Source organism: Megascapheus bottae, chromosome 13 (assembly GCF_031878675.1).
Source record: "Megascapheus bottae isolate mThoBot1 chromosome 13, mThoBot2.hap1, whole genome shotgun sequence".
Lineage (NCBI taxonomy): Eukaryota > Metazoa > Chordata > Mammalia > Rodentia > Geomyidae > Megascapheus > Megascapheus bottae.
Genome location: NC_143521.1, coordinates 58,378,563 through 58,393,802, shown reverse-complemented (window position 1 = coordinate 58,393,802; position 15,240 = coordinate 58,378,563). Strand labels below are relative to the sequence as shown.

General features: G+C 56.6%; 1 protein-coding gene across 2 annotated transcripts in view; it reads left to right on the top strand.

Moving 5' to 3' along the window:
• Nucleotides 1-6,338: 6,338 nt before the first annotated feature.
• The window catches only part of Afap1 (actin filament associated protein 1), a 70,715-nt gene continuing 61,813 nt past the window's right edge, over nt 6,339-15,240 (top strand). For both annotated transcript variants that reach the window (XM_090343872.1, XM_090343871.1), the window contains exon 1: nt 6,339-6,491. The gene's annotated coding sequence lies outside the window, so the exon portion shown is untranslated. The remainder of the gene's footprint in view (nt 6,492-15,240) is intronic.

Below are 15,240 nucleotides of genomic sequence, written 5' to 3'. Positions count from 1 at the left end.
GAGGTGATGGAGGGGTTGATGTCCACTGGAGGTGTACATGGAGGTGATGGAGGGGACGTCCACTGGAGGTCTACATGGAGGTGATGGAGGGGTTAATGTCCACTGGGGTGTACATGGAGGTGATGGAGGGGACATCCACTGGAGGTGTACATGGAGGTGATGGAGGGGATGTCCACTGGAGGTGTACATGGAGGTGATGGAGAGGACGTCCACTGGAGGTGTACATGGTGGTGATGGAGGGGATGTCCACTGGAGGTGTACATGGAGGTGATGGAGGGGTTGATGTCCACTGGAGGTGTACATGGAGATGATGGAGGGGTTAATGTCCACTGGGGTGTACATGGAGGTGATGGAAGGGTTGATGTCCACTGGAGGTGTACATGGAGGTGATGGAGGGGTTGATGTCCATGGGAGGTGTACATGGAGGTGATGGAGGGGTTAATGTCCACTGGAGGTGTACATGGAGGTGATGGGTGGGTTGATGTCCCCTGGAGGTGTACATGGAGGTGATGGAGGGGTTGATGTCCACTGGAGGTGTACATGGAGGTGATGGAGGGGTTGATGTCCACTGGAGGTGTACATGGAGGTGATGGAGGGGACGTCCACTGGAGGTGTACATGGAGGTGATGGAGAGGTTGATGTCCACTGGAGGTGTACATGGAGGTGATGGTGGGGTTGATGTCCACTGGAGGTGTACATGGAGGTGATGGTGGGGTTGATGTCCACTGGAGGTGTACATGGAGGTGATGGAGAGGTTGATGTCCACTGGAGGTGGACATGGAGGTGATGGAGAGGTTGATGTCCACTGGAGGTGTACATGGAGGTGATGGTGGGGTTGATGTCCACTGGAGGTGTACATGGAGGTGATGGAGAGGACGTCCACTGGTGGTGTACATGGAGGTGATGGAGGGGTTGATGTCCACTGGAGGTGTACATGGAGGTGATGGAGGGGACGTCCACTGGAGGTGTACATGGAGGTGATGGAGGGGACGTCCACTGGAGGTCTACATGGAGGTGATGGAGGGGTTGATGTCCACTGGAGGTGTACATGGAGGAGATGGAGAGGACGTCCACTGGAGGTGTACATGGTGGTGATGGAGGGGATGTCCACTGGAGGTGTACATGGAGGTGATGGAGGGGTTGATGTCCACTGGAGGTGTACATGGAGGTGATGGAGGGGACGTCCACTGGAGGTCTACATGGAGGTGATGGAGGGGTTAATGTCCACTGGGGTGTACATGGAGGTGATGGAGGGGACATCCACTGGAGGTGTACATAGAGGTGATGGAGGGGATGTCCACTGGAGGTGTACATGGAGGTGATGGAGAGGACGTCCACTGGAGGTGTACATGGTGGTGATGGAGGGGATGTCCACTGGAGGTGTACATGGAGGTGATGGAGGGGTTGATGTCCACTGGAGGTGTACATGGAGATGATGGAGGGGTTAATGTCCACTGGGGTGTACATGGAGGTGGTGGAGGGGTTGATGTCCACTGGAGGTGTACATGGAGGTGATGGAGGGGTTGATGTCCACTGGAGGTGTACATGGAGGTGATGGAAGGGTTAATGTCCACTGGGGTGTACATGGAGGTGATGGAAGGGTTGATGTCCACGGGAGGTGTACATGGAGGTGATGGAGGGGTTGATGTCCACGGGAGGTGTACATGGAGGTGATGGAGGGGTTGATGTCCACTGGAGGTGCACATGGAGGTGATGGAGGGGTTGATGTCCCCTGGAGGTGTACATGGAGGTGATGGAGGGGTTGATGTCCACTGGAGGTGTACATGGAGGTGATGGAGGGGTTGATGTCCACTGGAGGTGTACATGGAGGTGATGGAGGGGTTGATGTCCACTGGAGGTGTACATGGAGGTGATGGAGGGGACGTCCACTGGAGGTCTACATGGAGGTGATGGAGGGGTTGATGTCCACTGGAGGTGTACATGGAGGTGATGGAGGGGTTGATGTCCACTGGAGGTCTGCATGGAGGTGATGGAGTGGTTGATGTCCACTGGAGGTGTACATGGAGGTGATGGAGGGGACGTCCACTGGAGGTGTACATGGAGGTGATGGAGGGGACGTCCACTGGAGGTGTACATGGAGGTGATGGAGGGGACGTCCACTGGAGGTGTACATGGAGATGATGGAGGGGACGTCCACTGGAGGTGTACATGGACGTGATGGAGAGGTTGATGTCCACTGGAGGTGTACATGGAGGTGATGGAGGGGTTGATGTCCACTGGAGGTGTACATGGAGGTGATGGAGGGATTGATGTGCACTGGAGGTGTACATGGAGGTGATGGAGGGGTTGATGTCCACTGAAGGTGTACATGGAGGTGATGGAGGGGACGTCCACTGGAGGTGTACATGGAGGTGATGGAGAGGTTGATGTCCACTGGAGGTGTACATGGAGGTGATGGTGGGGTTGATGTCCACTGGAGGTGTACATGGAGGTGATGGAGGGGACGTCAACTGGAGGTGTACATGGAGGTGATGGAGGGGACGTCCACTGGAGGTCTACATGGAGGTGATGGGGGGTTGATGTCCACTGGAGGTGTACATGGAGGAGATGGAGAGGACGTCCACTGGAGGTGTACATGGTGGTGATGGAGGGGATGTCCACTGGAGGTGTACATGGAGGTGATGGAGGGGTTGATGTCCACTGGAGGTGTACATGGAGGTGATGGAGGGGACGTCCACTGGAGGTCTACATGGAGGTGATGGAGGGGACATCCACTGGAGGTGTACATGTAGGTGATGGAGGGGATTTCCACTGGAGGTGTACATGGAGGTGATGGAGAGGACGTCCCCTGGAGGTGTACATGGAGGTGATGGAGGGGTTGATGTCCACTGGAGGTGTACATGGAGGTGATGGAGGGGTTGATGTCCACTGGAGGTGTACATGGAGGTGATGGAGGGGACGTCCATTGGAGGTGTACATGGTGGTGATGGAGGGGATGTCCACTGGAGGTGTACATGGAGGTGATGGAGGGGTTGATGTCCACTGGAGGTGTACATGGAGATGATGGAGGGGTTAATGTCCACTGGGGTGTACATGGAGGTGATGGAGGGGTTGATGTCCACGGGAGGTGTACATGGAGGTGATGGAGGGGTTGATGTCCACTGGAGGTGTACATGGAGGTGATGGAGGGGTTGATGTCCCCTGGAGGTGTACATGGAGGTGATGGAGGGGTTGATGTCCACTGGAGGTGTACATGGAGGTGATGGAGGGGTTGATGTGCCCTGGAGGTCTGCATGGAGGTGATGGAGGGGTTGATGTCCACTGGAGGTCTACATGGAAGTGATGGAGGGGACGTCCACTGGAGGTGTACATGGAGGTGATGGAGGGGTTGATGTCCACTGGAGGTGTACATGGAGGTGATGGAGGGGACGTCCACTGGAGTTGTACATGGAGGTGATGGAGGGGTTGATGTCCACTGGAGGTGTACATGGAGGTGATGGAGGGGTTGATGTCCACTGGAGGTCTGCATGGAGGTGATGGAGTGGTTGATGTCCCCTGGAGGTGTACATGGAGGTGATGGAGGGGACGTCCACTGGAGGTGTACATGGAGGTGATGGAGGGGACGTCCACTGGAGGTGTACATGGAGGTGATGGAGGGGACGTCCACTGGAGGTGTACATGGAGGTGATGGAGGGGACGTCCACTGGAGGTGTACATGGAGGTGATGGAGAGGTTGATGTCCACTGGAGGTGTACATGGAGGTGATGGAGGGATTGATGTCCACTGGAGGTGTACATGGAGGTGATGGAGGGATTGATGTCCACTGGAGGTGTACATGGAGGTGATGGAGGGGTTGATGTCCACTGGAGGTGTACATGGAGGTGATGGAGGGGATGTCCACTGGAGGTGTACATGGAGGTGATGGAGAGGTTGATGTCCACTGGAGGTGTACATGGAGGTGATGGAGGGGTTGATGTCCACTGGAGGTGTACATGGAGGTGATGGAGGGATTGATGTCCACTGGAGGTGTACATGGAGGTGATGGAGGGATTGATGTCCACTGGAGGTGTACATGGAGGTGATGGAGGGGTTGATGTCCACTGGAGGTGTACATGGAGGTGATGGAGGGGATGTCCACTGGAGGTGTACATGGAGGTGATGGAGAGGTTGATGTCCACTGGAGGTGTACATGGAGGTGATGGAGGGGTTGATGTCCACTGGAGGTGTACATGGAGGTGATGGAGGGGTTGATGTCCACTGGAGGTGTACATGGAGGTGATGGAGGGGTTGATGTCCACTGGAGGTGTACATGGAGGTGATGGAGGGGACGTCCACTGGAGGTGTACATGGAGGTGATGGAGGGGACGTCCACTGGAGGTCTACATGGAGGTGATGGAGGGGTTGATGTCCTCTGGAGGTGTACATGGAGGAGATGAAGAGGACGTCCACTGGAGGTGTACATGGTGGTGATGGAGGGGATGTCCACTGGAGGTGTACATGGAGGTGATGGAGGGGTTGATGTCCACTGGAGGTGTACATGGAGGTGATGGAAGGGTTAATGTCCACTGGAGGTGTACATGGAGGTGATGGAAGGGTTGATGTCCACTGGAGGTCTACATGGAGATGATGGAAGGGTTGATGTCCCCTGGAGGTGTACATGGAGGTGATGGAAGGGTTAATATCCCCTGGAGGTGTACATGGAGGTGATGGAGGGGTTGATGTCCATTGATGGTGTACATGGAGGTGATGGAAGGGTTGATGTCCACTGGAGGTCTACATGGAGGTGATGGAAGGGTTAATGTCCCCTGGAGGTGTACATGGAGGTGATGGAGGGGTTGATGTCCACTGGAGGTCTGCATGGAGGTGATGGAAGGGTTGATGTCCACTGGAGGTGTACATGGAGGTGATGGAGAGGTTGATGTCCACTGGAGGTGTACATGGAGGTGATGGAGGGGTTGATGTCCACTGGAGGTCTACTTGAAGGTGATGGTGGGACGTCCCCTGGAGGTCTACATGGAGGTGATGGAGGGGTTGATGTCGACTGGAGGTCTACATGGAGGTGGTGGAAGGGTTGATGTCCACTGGAGGTGTATATGGAGGTGATATGGGGACATCTACTGGAGGTCTGTATGGAAGTGATGGAGGGGTTGATGTTCACTGGAGGTCAACATGGAGATGTTGGAGGGGACCTCCACTGGGGGTCTTTGTGGAGGTGATGGAGGTGATGATCACACAGTATACACGGTGTTTGAAGCCCAGGAGAGTGCGATGTCTTGGGGTGCAGACAAAGGGCCAGGTTGAGGCCCGGAGCCCCTCAGCGGCTGCGGTGGGCAGAGCAGGGCTGAAAGCCAGCCGGGTAGGGCTGTCTCCAGTGACCCCAGATGGCCGCGGTGCGCTGGGCTCCGGTTGTGAGCCCTGCTGGGCAGAACCCCTCAGGACGGTGCCCAGGCCCGGGGTTCACAGCCCAGTGACCCCAGATGGCCGCCCTGCATTGGCTCAGGTCGTGAGGCCTGCTGGGCAGAACCCCTCTGGGACGGTGCCCAGGCCCGGGGTTCAGAACCCAGTTACCCCAGATGGCCGCGGTGCTCTGGGCTCTGGTCGTGAGCCCTGACTAGTCAGAACCCCTCAGGACGGTGCCCCGGCCCGGGTTCACAGCCCAGTGACCCCAGATGGCTGCCATGCATTGGCTCAGGTCGTGAGGCCTGCTGGGCAGAACCCCTCAGGACGGTGCCCAGGCCCGGGGTTCAGAACCCAGTGACCCCAGATGGCCGCTGTGCGCTGGGCTCAGATCGTGAGCCCTGCTGGGCAGAACCCCACAGCTCAGTGACCCCAGATGGCCGATGGTTCACAGCCCAGCCAGGCCCAGAGAGGAGGGGGCCTCCGGCTCCAGTCCCCTCCGGGCAGGGACAGAGCAGCCCAGCGCGAAACCTCAGGCCGGGGAGGAGGGGGGCATGGCCCGCCGGCCGGGGCCCCCCCAACCCCCCCGACCCTCAGGATGGAGGCTGGCGGGGCCCCAGCCACGCGGCAGGAGGACCTGAGCCTCAGTTTCCCTTCCTGTAAGGCAGTCCTGGCCCCGCCCTCAGCCCTGTAAGCCTAGGTCTGGCTGGGAAGGCGCCCTGACTGCCCAGTCCAGGCGGGCGTCCAGTGACACCCGAGTAGGGCCACCCGCGCCCCCTCTCCCCGCGGGGTCCTCCCCCGCCCCCGGCCCCGCCCCACCTCCCTTTGTCTCCCCAGGCCACGCCCCCTCCGGGCAGCTCCTCTCCCATTGGCCGGGGGGCGTGGCCCGGCGGCGGGCGGGGCGGGGCGACGGCGGTGGGCGGGGCCGGGGCGCGCCTGCGCAGTGTCCTCCGGCCGCCGCTCCGCCGCCGGGAGCAGCTCGGCGCGGATCCCGGCTGAGGGCGACTCGGAGAGCGGCGCAGGGCCCCGCCCCGGGGCTCCATTGTTGAGGCGGCCGCCGCGGTTCCGGTGCGGCTGCGCTCCGGTCGGCTGGCGGCCAGGGTTGGAGTGAGCAGGCCACCCGGAGGCCCGAGGTGAGCGGGCGGCGGGGGTCCCGGACCGGCGTCCGGCGGGGACCTCGGGCAGGGCGGGACCCGCGATCGGGGCTCCGCACGGCGCCTGGGCGTCCCTGGACCCGGCAGTTTCGGGGCGAAGACGGGGGTCCCGGACTCTCCGGGGTCTCCGGCCCGCGCGTCGGGGCTGGCGTCGGCCGGGGTCCGGGCAGGGCGCGGTCGGGAGCGCCGGCTCCGCGCGGCGGCCTGGCGGGGTCCCGGGGCGGCCACCGCCCTGCGCGCCGCGGCCGGGGTCCGGGGCTCCCCCGGGGCTCGCGGCTTTGTCTCTCCCCGGGGCTGGCACCGAGGCCCCGGAGGTCCCGGCCACTTGGCGCGGGGGGCCCGGCGCGGGCCCAGACCCTCGTGCGGCCGAGCGGCGGCGCCCCGGGGACCCGCGCGCGGACCGTCCGCCCGCGGGGCGCCGCTGCCCCGGGTGACAGCGTGGGCCGCGCGCCGCGCCCGGCGTGGGGGCCCCGCCTCGCCCTCGGGGTCCGTGGAGACGGGGTCTCCGCCGCGCCCTGCCGTGCGCCCTGGGCGCAGTCGGCCGGCATCGACTGTCGTCACCGGCCCTCTGATTTACCGTCGTCCTGGTTAAACCGGAGCTGCGGCTGCGAGGCCCCGTCCCCACCCCGGGCCGGGTCCCCCCCGAGGGGGCGGCGGGTGCCCCCCTGCGCGCGGCCGCACCCCGGGGGCGCAGCGTTTCCTGCCCCGCCGCCCGGCCCGGGAAGCCGGCTGTGATGGGAGGGGGCCGGGCTCCTCTGCCCGGGCGCTGTGTGGTTTCTTCCGTTAGGACTGGGAAAGGGGGGGAAAATGTATGAGAAAGAGCAGATTTCACTTCGCAGCGCTCAGTGCCTGGAGAGCGGGGGACACTGTCCGGGGGCTCGGCGGGCTGGAAAATACACACCCAGGGAAGGAGGCCAAGGTCAGACTGAGGCAGGCCGAGCGGGCGGGAGGGTTCCGGGAGGGGGTCCCGGCCTGGAGGGCGTCCTGGGGCCGCCGTCCTCACCCCGCACCCAGGCCTGGCCGTTTTCCAGGGCCAGGCCAGGTCAGATAAGACCCCAGCCCCCTCCCCTGCCCTTGACGCCGGTGGAACCCGAGCCCAGGGACTGCCTCTTATCTTCTTCCACTGGAGGCTGGTCCTCTACCCTCAGACGCACCTCCCCTTGGGGTTTCTGTGCTGGTGGTTCACTGGAGATGAGTCTCCGACTTGGCTGCCCTGCTGGTTTCTGAGATTCTCAGATCTCAACCTCCTGGGTTGCTGGGATGACAGACAGGCGTCAGCCTGGCCAGCTTTTCTGTTTGAAGAGCAGTGGGAAGGAGGAGTGTTAACACATGGCCTGGCATTTCTTCTAAACAAGAGTGAGGTCTAGATCACTCGCACAAAACCCTTTCAGGCCCACCCTGTTTATCGGCCCCTCGTTTTTCCTCTGCCCCTACGCTACAGCTCCTCTGGAAGCTCTCTTGATCCTTTCTTCTGTCAGTTTCCATTTGCTAGTAAGATTCCTCTGGATCTCTCCCAGAGGTAGGCCTCTTCCTGCAGGAGCTCATGGGCTTCACTGCCGCTTGGCTTTGGGCAGTTTGGGGTTAACTGCAGTGCTGGAATGCCTGGGAAGAGCTCAGGTCTGAGTTCCCACTCTGTACCTGGGGCAGGTAGAGGCCGAGCGAGCTCCCCACTCTCCAAGGGGGTGATGATGATGATGTGGGGATGACGTGCAAGCATTTGTTGCGGAGTTCAGAGTACTTTATTTAGAACCCATTGAGTTGGATTTTAGCTCTGGATGGCTACCTCAGTGGACTTTCTTTCCGCAGAGGGCCTTAAACGAGATCGTGTCTGTCTACTTACTTTCCCAGCCCTAAACCTTCCATTCCTTTAACCGGATACAGCAGAGGCCAGGAGGGGTTTGCAGATGGGCTCTGGAGAGGATGTTCCTTTCGGGCCCTTCTAGTTTCTCTTTCTCATGCTGGCTCTGTGGACTGCCACCGTGGATAGTGGGGACCAGGTGGGGCTGTAAGCAGCTTTGTGGCATTGCCTTGTACGTGCTTCGTGTCTGTCTGTTTTCCCTTGCCGTACAGGCATTGCGTCGCACGAAGCTGGTTTGGCTTCCTTAACAAAGTCATCAGCTGCCGTTCTTTTTCTGGAGCGTTTTGTTGGTCTTTCAGCTGTCTGTGAAGTCTGCCAACTGCAGGCTTCTCTCCATCCCCATCTATAATAGATAATAGAGATTTTGTTTGGAGAAGTCTGAAATAAATGGAATTTTGAGAGTGCCCCGAGCTAGAGATATTTGGCTTTAGCTGTTTAAAATTGCTACTTACAAAAAAGTTGCATCATAGTGACCCAGCAGGGGCCCAAATTCTAAAGGAGTACAGCAACTGCTTCTTGAAAAATCCCAGGTCTTTTTCAGTCTGTCCATTCATTAAGGTGGGAATTTTATGTGTTTGAGTTTCAAGTCACATGTCTGTCTGTAGAAGGACACACAATTTTCTCTGCTATTCTGATGATGACGGGGATTAAAAATAGATGATATTGGTTATTGGTCAATTAGGGACGCTAGTGAACTGCAGTTTTTGTTTAAATCAGGATGGTTTGTGTCTTTTTTATTTCCATTCTTTTCTTCATTAAAAAAAAGCTGTGGTCTGGAGGATTGTTTTGCTAGAACATCTTATCTTGGGGGGGGTGTCTTTAAACTACTGGGTTTTATTTATTTTTTTAAAAAAGCTTTTATTAATATTTAAACGGAAACTTAACTAGTTTGTGCTTGTGCTAATCTGAGAAGTTTTAATTTGTAGCGTGCTTGATTTGTGTGTGGATTAAAGGAAAAAGGGTGTGTTGTAGAAGGGTGTGGGGGTAGGGGATGGGGCTGTGGGGTCCCTGGGGCTGGGTGGGAGTGGAGGAGCAGATCTCAACACTGCTTTTCCTTTACATTTGTTCTCTTGCCTTTGCCTAAGAGCCTACCTGGAGCCAGGGCTAACAGTTGGCCAGGCCCTGGGGGAGGGACCCTGTCTCCTCAGGATGGTAGAGTTTCTGAGCCCTCCCGGAGCCGTGATACATTTCCTTTTCCAGATCATGATGATTCTAGAAATCATCCGGTGTCCTCGATGCTCAGAGTAAATGTTTTCTAGTATTTGGTGTATCTCCCCCCCACCTTGTCTGGGGTTTTCTTTTCTTTTCTTTTCTTTTTTATTTATTTATTTATTGCCAGTCCTAGGCTTGAACTCAGGGCCTGAGCACTGTCCTTGGACTTTCTCCACCACTTGAGCCTCAGCACCACTTCCGGCTTTTTTCTATGTATATGGTACTGAGGAATCGAACCCAGGTCTTCGTGCATGCTAGGCAAGCACTCTACCACTAGGCCACATTCCCCGCCCTGATTTTTATTTTTTTGTGTCAAGTCCCCGTTTGTTTCTCATGGCTGCTTCCCTCAGAATCTTTTTTGGCACTGAGGTTAACTTTCTCTCATTCTTCTGGGGCAGGGAGCTTGGTTTTAAACTTGGCTCTGCTTAAGCCAAAGTCCTCTGAACTTCAGTTTCTTCATTTCTAAACGGGTGTTGGTTGTGAGTAACACCTTGTCTTCCTTACTCAAGAGATTTTTTTTTTTAGTATTATGAATATAATGGGATTGTTTTTTAACTTGTAAAATATTGTGCTGCCAAAAAATTACAGCGAATGGTTCATTAACAATTAGGGCTGGGCCAAGTTGAGTGGCGGTTAGGCCAGCCGAATGAGAGCTAGGGATGTAAGGGCTGGGCTGTCAGGGGGAGGGGAGTTGGCAGGAGTCCCAGCCTAACGCCTCTCATCAAGCTGTACTCGAGACTCCATAGGAGGATTTTGGTTTGAGGCTAGACTGGTTACAAACTAGTGAGATCTTATCTTAAACAAGCAACACCAAAGCCCGGAGGCTGGTAAAGCTCTTGCCTAACAGGCACGGGAGGGAGGGGGGGAGTGCATCTGGCTTTTTCTTTTTGGTCATGAGGCTTGAACTCAGGGCCCAGCACGGTCCCTGAGCTTTTTGTTCAAGGCTAGCACTCTACCACCTGGTGTCACAGCTCCATTTTCGGTTTTCTGGTAGTTAATTGGAGATAAGAATCTCAGGAGTTTTATGCGTGAGCTGGTTTTGAACCCCTATCCTCAGATCTCAGCCTCTTGAGTAGCTAAGGTTACAGGCGTGAGCCTCCAACACCTGTCATAGTCTTTTTTGTTTCCGGGTTGTGGGGCTTGAACTCTGGGTTTGGACGCTGTCCCTGGCGGCATTTCCGGTTTTCTAGTGGTCATTGGAGATGAGTCTCACAGACGTTAGTGCCTGGGCTTGTCAGATCTCAGCCTCCTGAGCAGGCAGGATGACAGGCGTGAGCCACTGCGCTGGCTTGTCATATCTGATCATAGTCTTCTGTAAGAAAAATGACCACTTGTGCACCACGGGGCCTTTGGAGTCCCTTTGCCTGTTTACTTCCTGGGGAGCCTGCCTTTCCTTCCGCACATTCTCACTGGGGAGGGCCAAGGTCAGGGTCTGGAGGCGGTGACCTTGCACTAGGGAGCAGCGGGCCCCTGGGCTCCTGGCTTCTCAGCAGTCTTCCCTGGCCCTCTTTTCTGACATGTCCTGCATCCCAGTCTCCCTTCTTCTTCACCAGCTTTCCCTGCGGGGCTCTGACGTCCTGGGCAGGAGCAGCAGCTGCTGGAGGAACAAGGTCCAGGAACACGAGCACCTGGTCTCCATGTGCACAGGTGGAGTCAGGCCTTCTTCCATGACGTCTTCGTGTGCACAGGTGGAGTCAGGCCTTCTTCCATGACGTCTTCGTGTGCACAGGTGGAGCTGGGCCTTTTTACATGATGTCTCCATGTGCACACATGAAGCCAGGCCTTCTTTTTTTTTTATTTATTTTTTTGCCAGTCCTGGGCTTGAGCTCAGGGCCTGAGCACTGTCCTTGGACTTTCTCAAGGCTAGAGCTCTACCACTTGAGCCTCAGCACCACTTCCGGCTTTTTTCTATATATGTGGTACCGAGGAATCGAACCCGGGTCTTCATGCATGCTATGCAAGCACTTTAACCACTAGGCCAAACTCCCGGCCCGAAGCCAGGCCTTCTTACATGATGTCTCTGTGTGCTCAGGTAGGGCAGGGCCTTCTTACGTGACGTCTCCATGTGCACACCGGAGGCTATGTCTTCTTACATGATGGATTTCGTGGCACACAAGGATGTCCGTATTGTGTTACAGAGCCAGAAGTGACTTCCACCTTGGGCAGAAGTCCAGGTGTGGTCAGGACCTTGTTCCCTGACAGTGACTGCAGGGAGCTTTGGTTCCCAGCCTACTCTGTTGTTTCTTTGCCGGATGCCAGCTGGGGACCAGGGCAGGCAGCTGGGCTGGGAAGAAGAGATAGTAGAATCCTGCTCAGGCTGCCAGCACCAGGCATGTCCATGCCTAACACTTCCTGCTCTCAAAGGTGCCACCTGGGTCGTCCAGGAGGTGACCGAAGGGAGCTCCTGCACACCACCAATGCCCACTGCCTCTTGTCAGGACGTCCAGGAGGCCGTGAGGGCTTCAGAAAGAGCTGGCCGTGAGAAGCACGCCTAGCATGCCAGCTGTGGGGGAAGCATCCAACAGAGGATGGCAGTTCCATTCAACCAGTGCGGAGAAATGCCCTGCCTCGCAAGGATCTGGAGGGCTCGTGTGGCAGAGGCCAGCCTAGCGAGCCTGAGGCCCTGAACTCAAGCCCCAGAACTGCAAGAAAAATAACATGTATGGTCCCTGAAGAGTCAGGTGCATGGGGACAGCAGAATGACACCTGGTGATGTCATCAGTCTGAAGACCAGGGGTGACCTTTGATCCTGTCGAGGGGGTGTGTGTTTAGTAAAACACTGAGTTGATTTCCCACGTGCTTTTTGTGTCCCCACCATTTCCACACCTAGCCATCACTTCTCATCGTAACATTCCATACAGACTGAAATCCAGGCACAGGGTGGAGTTCCAACTTTAAGAGCGAAAAGGGCATTTTGGACGACACATTTCTTGGCAGTGGAGCCTAAACAGCATTTATCCAACACAGTAGGGAGAGTGCCCACTTCCCATGATAAAAAGGGCAGCCAGATACCAGCTCTTACAGAAATGGACTCCCAACAAGCCCCGAAACTGCCTTCTTCCCCAGCCTTCGCCGCCGCCAGCGCTGGAAGCATGCTTCCCCTCACAGACGTACTTAGCTCCAGCGTTGGGGAGAGCAGTACCGTTCTCTAGAGTTGCTTGCACTTTTGCTTTCATGTTTCTACTCATCTGGGGCCTTTTGGTGTTTTAGTAGTTCCCCCCTCCCCCATCCCCTCCCTTTTTTTAAGGATTCTTGATGTTTTGATCTTGGTGTCCTTTTTTGTGTTTGTTTTTTTTGCCAGTCCTGGGCTTGAGCTCAGGGCCTGAGCACTGTCCTTGGACTTTCTCAAGGCTAGAGCTCTACCACTTGAGCCCCAGCACCACTTCTGGCTTTTTCTATGTATGTGGCACTGCGGAATCAAACCCTGGTCTTCATGCATGCTAGGCAAGCATTCTGCCACTAGGCCAAACTCCCAGCCCGGTGTCATTAGTTTTGAGTCTTCCATTCTGGTTTGTTTTTTTGTACGTATTTGGCTGGAGTATCTGGCATAGATTTCTTCGCTGGAACCTTTGTCTTTTGCTTCTTCCTCCTCCTCAGAGTCGTCGTCGTCGTCCTCTTCCTCCTCCTCCTCTTCATCATCATCCCCCTCCTCTTTTTCCTGGGTCCTTGCTGCGGCTTCCAGGGGCAGATTGCTTTCCTGACATCTTCATCTCCTGCGCTGTACCTTCCTCCACAGCAACTGAGTGCACAGGTGGGAGCCGCATTCAGCCTCAGGACTGTGGGTGGTGGGGTTTCAAAGCCCCCAAAGGAAGCCATTGGCTGTCCAGACATTTTCAAAGTTGCCAGCGTCACTCCCGTTGCCCTGCCGCAGGACACATTGCCTCTGCTTTGACGATACACAGCCCGTCCTTTGCACCAGCCCCTGACCGCATTGTTCTCAGCCGTAACTGGTGCTGGAAGCCATCCTCTCTGTCAGCCCTTAGTTCACAACCTCGAAGCAAGCTCTGGGGCCACGGCAAGCCCGTGTTCATCAAGTCCTCCGTGGCAGTGTGCGGTGTGTGTGTGTGTGTGTGCATTCAGTCAGGGGCAGACTCGGGATGGAGTCCTGCTTGGACTGTAGGTGGTGTGTTTGATAGGTTTTCTTTTCCTGTGTGAAATGACAAGGGCTGAAATGCATTTCAGAATCTGGGCTGGGTTTGGGGAAGGGGCTCAGCGGTCGTCGGTGTGTGTGTGAGGCACTCTAGTGCCTGGGCCCTGTTCCCAGCACTTCAAGAACAAAATCAAAACGGCAGCAGCCAACAAATCCCAAGCACGAAAGCAGCCCAGCCAGGTACGGTGGTACCTGTGTGTGTCCCAGCTGGGAGGAGGCAGAGGTGAGGTAGGAGGGTCACTATCCTGGGTTGGCGCACCAGGACAACAATTTAGAGACTCTGGAGGACAAAGCAGAGGACTGAAGGATGGCTGGAGGGGCTGGTCAGGGCCCCAGGGCACCGAGGCAGACAAACTAAAAACCCAGAACGGCTAACCCTAGGTGTATACCCAGCTTTGTGGGTTTCAGAGTCCCCTTCGGTCCTGTGCACAGTTCTGCATGCAGGGTGTGTGTGTGTGTGTGTTACGGGGGGGATAGTATGGTGCGCACGGTTCTGCGTGTCCAGCGTGTGTATTACAGGGGAGGTCTGTGGCCGGACCCCAGATGTTTGAGCATTCACTACTTAACATGATATTCTTATTGGTGAAGTATCGTATTTTGTTTCATTTTTAACATAGCTGAACAGGCACATAGTTTTAAGAGTCAAAAGTTCTCAAGGCTTAGAACAAAAACATAGCAATCACCACCCTACCCTGCCCCAGAGGCCCCACTGGTAAAGTCTGGAGGAGGGAGGAGAGGGAGAAGGGGGCGGGGAGACGGGATTGAGGGGGGAGCCTGCCTTCCATTCTTGCTCCCTCCCGCTGTAGTTCTGTGACACTAGATTTGGAAGTGACTGTGGGCCGCAGAGCTCTTGCAACTTCCCTCGGCCTGGGGCACAGGAGCGTCTTTCCATGAACGCTCGCTGCCCACCCGACCCTTCTAAGACCCTGGGAGTCACGGGAGAGGTAGGGTGTATTTTGCATGGTGGGGGTCTGGAAGAGGAGGGAGCAAATGTCAGCCCCACCCACCTGCCTGCTGGGGTGGGGAGTTAGGGTAATGGACAGGTTCCATAGTGTGGCGGTGGGTGTCACTCAAACCACAGCGCAAGGGCTAAGTGTTTCCAGTGTCACTCTCTCTCCACCTAATTATTGTTCCTGTCCGCAGGTGGCTGGGGGGTGGCCCACTGCTGCCTTTCTTGGTCTCCTGAGCCTGGTTGGCCTTTCTGGGTGCTCAGAACACTGTGGGGTCTGGGTGGGGCTGCCCAAAACAGGGTGTGACACCCCAAAGCCATCCAAGTCTGCAAAAAAATGGAGGTGCGGGGTAGTATGGAGAGCTTGCTTCCCAGTCGTGGTCTGTGAATGCTGGACCGTCTCTGCCTGCCTAGTGTCCGTGTGCGTGTGGGCCCTGTGCCTGTGGGCCAGGCCTCCTTCCTCAGGGCAAGGGCTTGCCAGCTGGTAAGCTCCTGGTGTTTGCCAGCTGTGCACTGTGCTTAAGACCGTCGGGCCGGCTGGTGTCAGTCTATTGAGGAG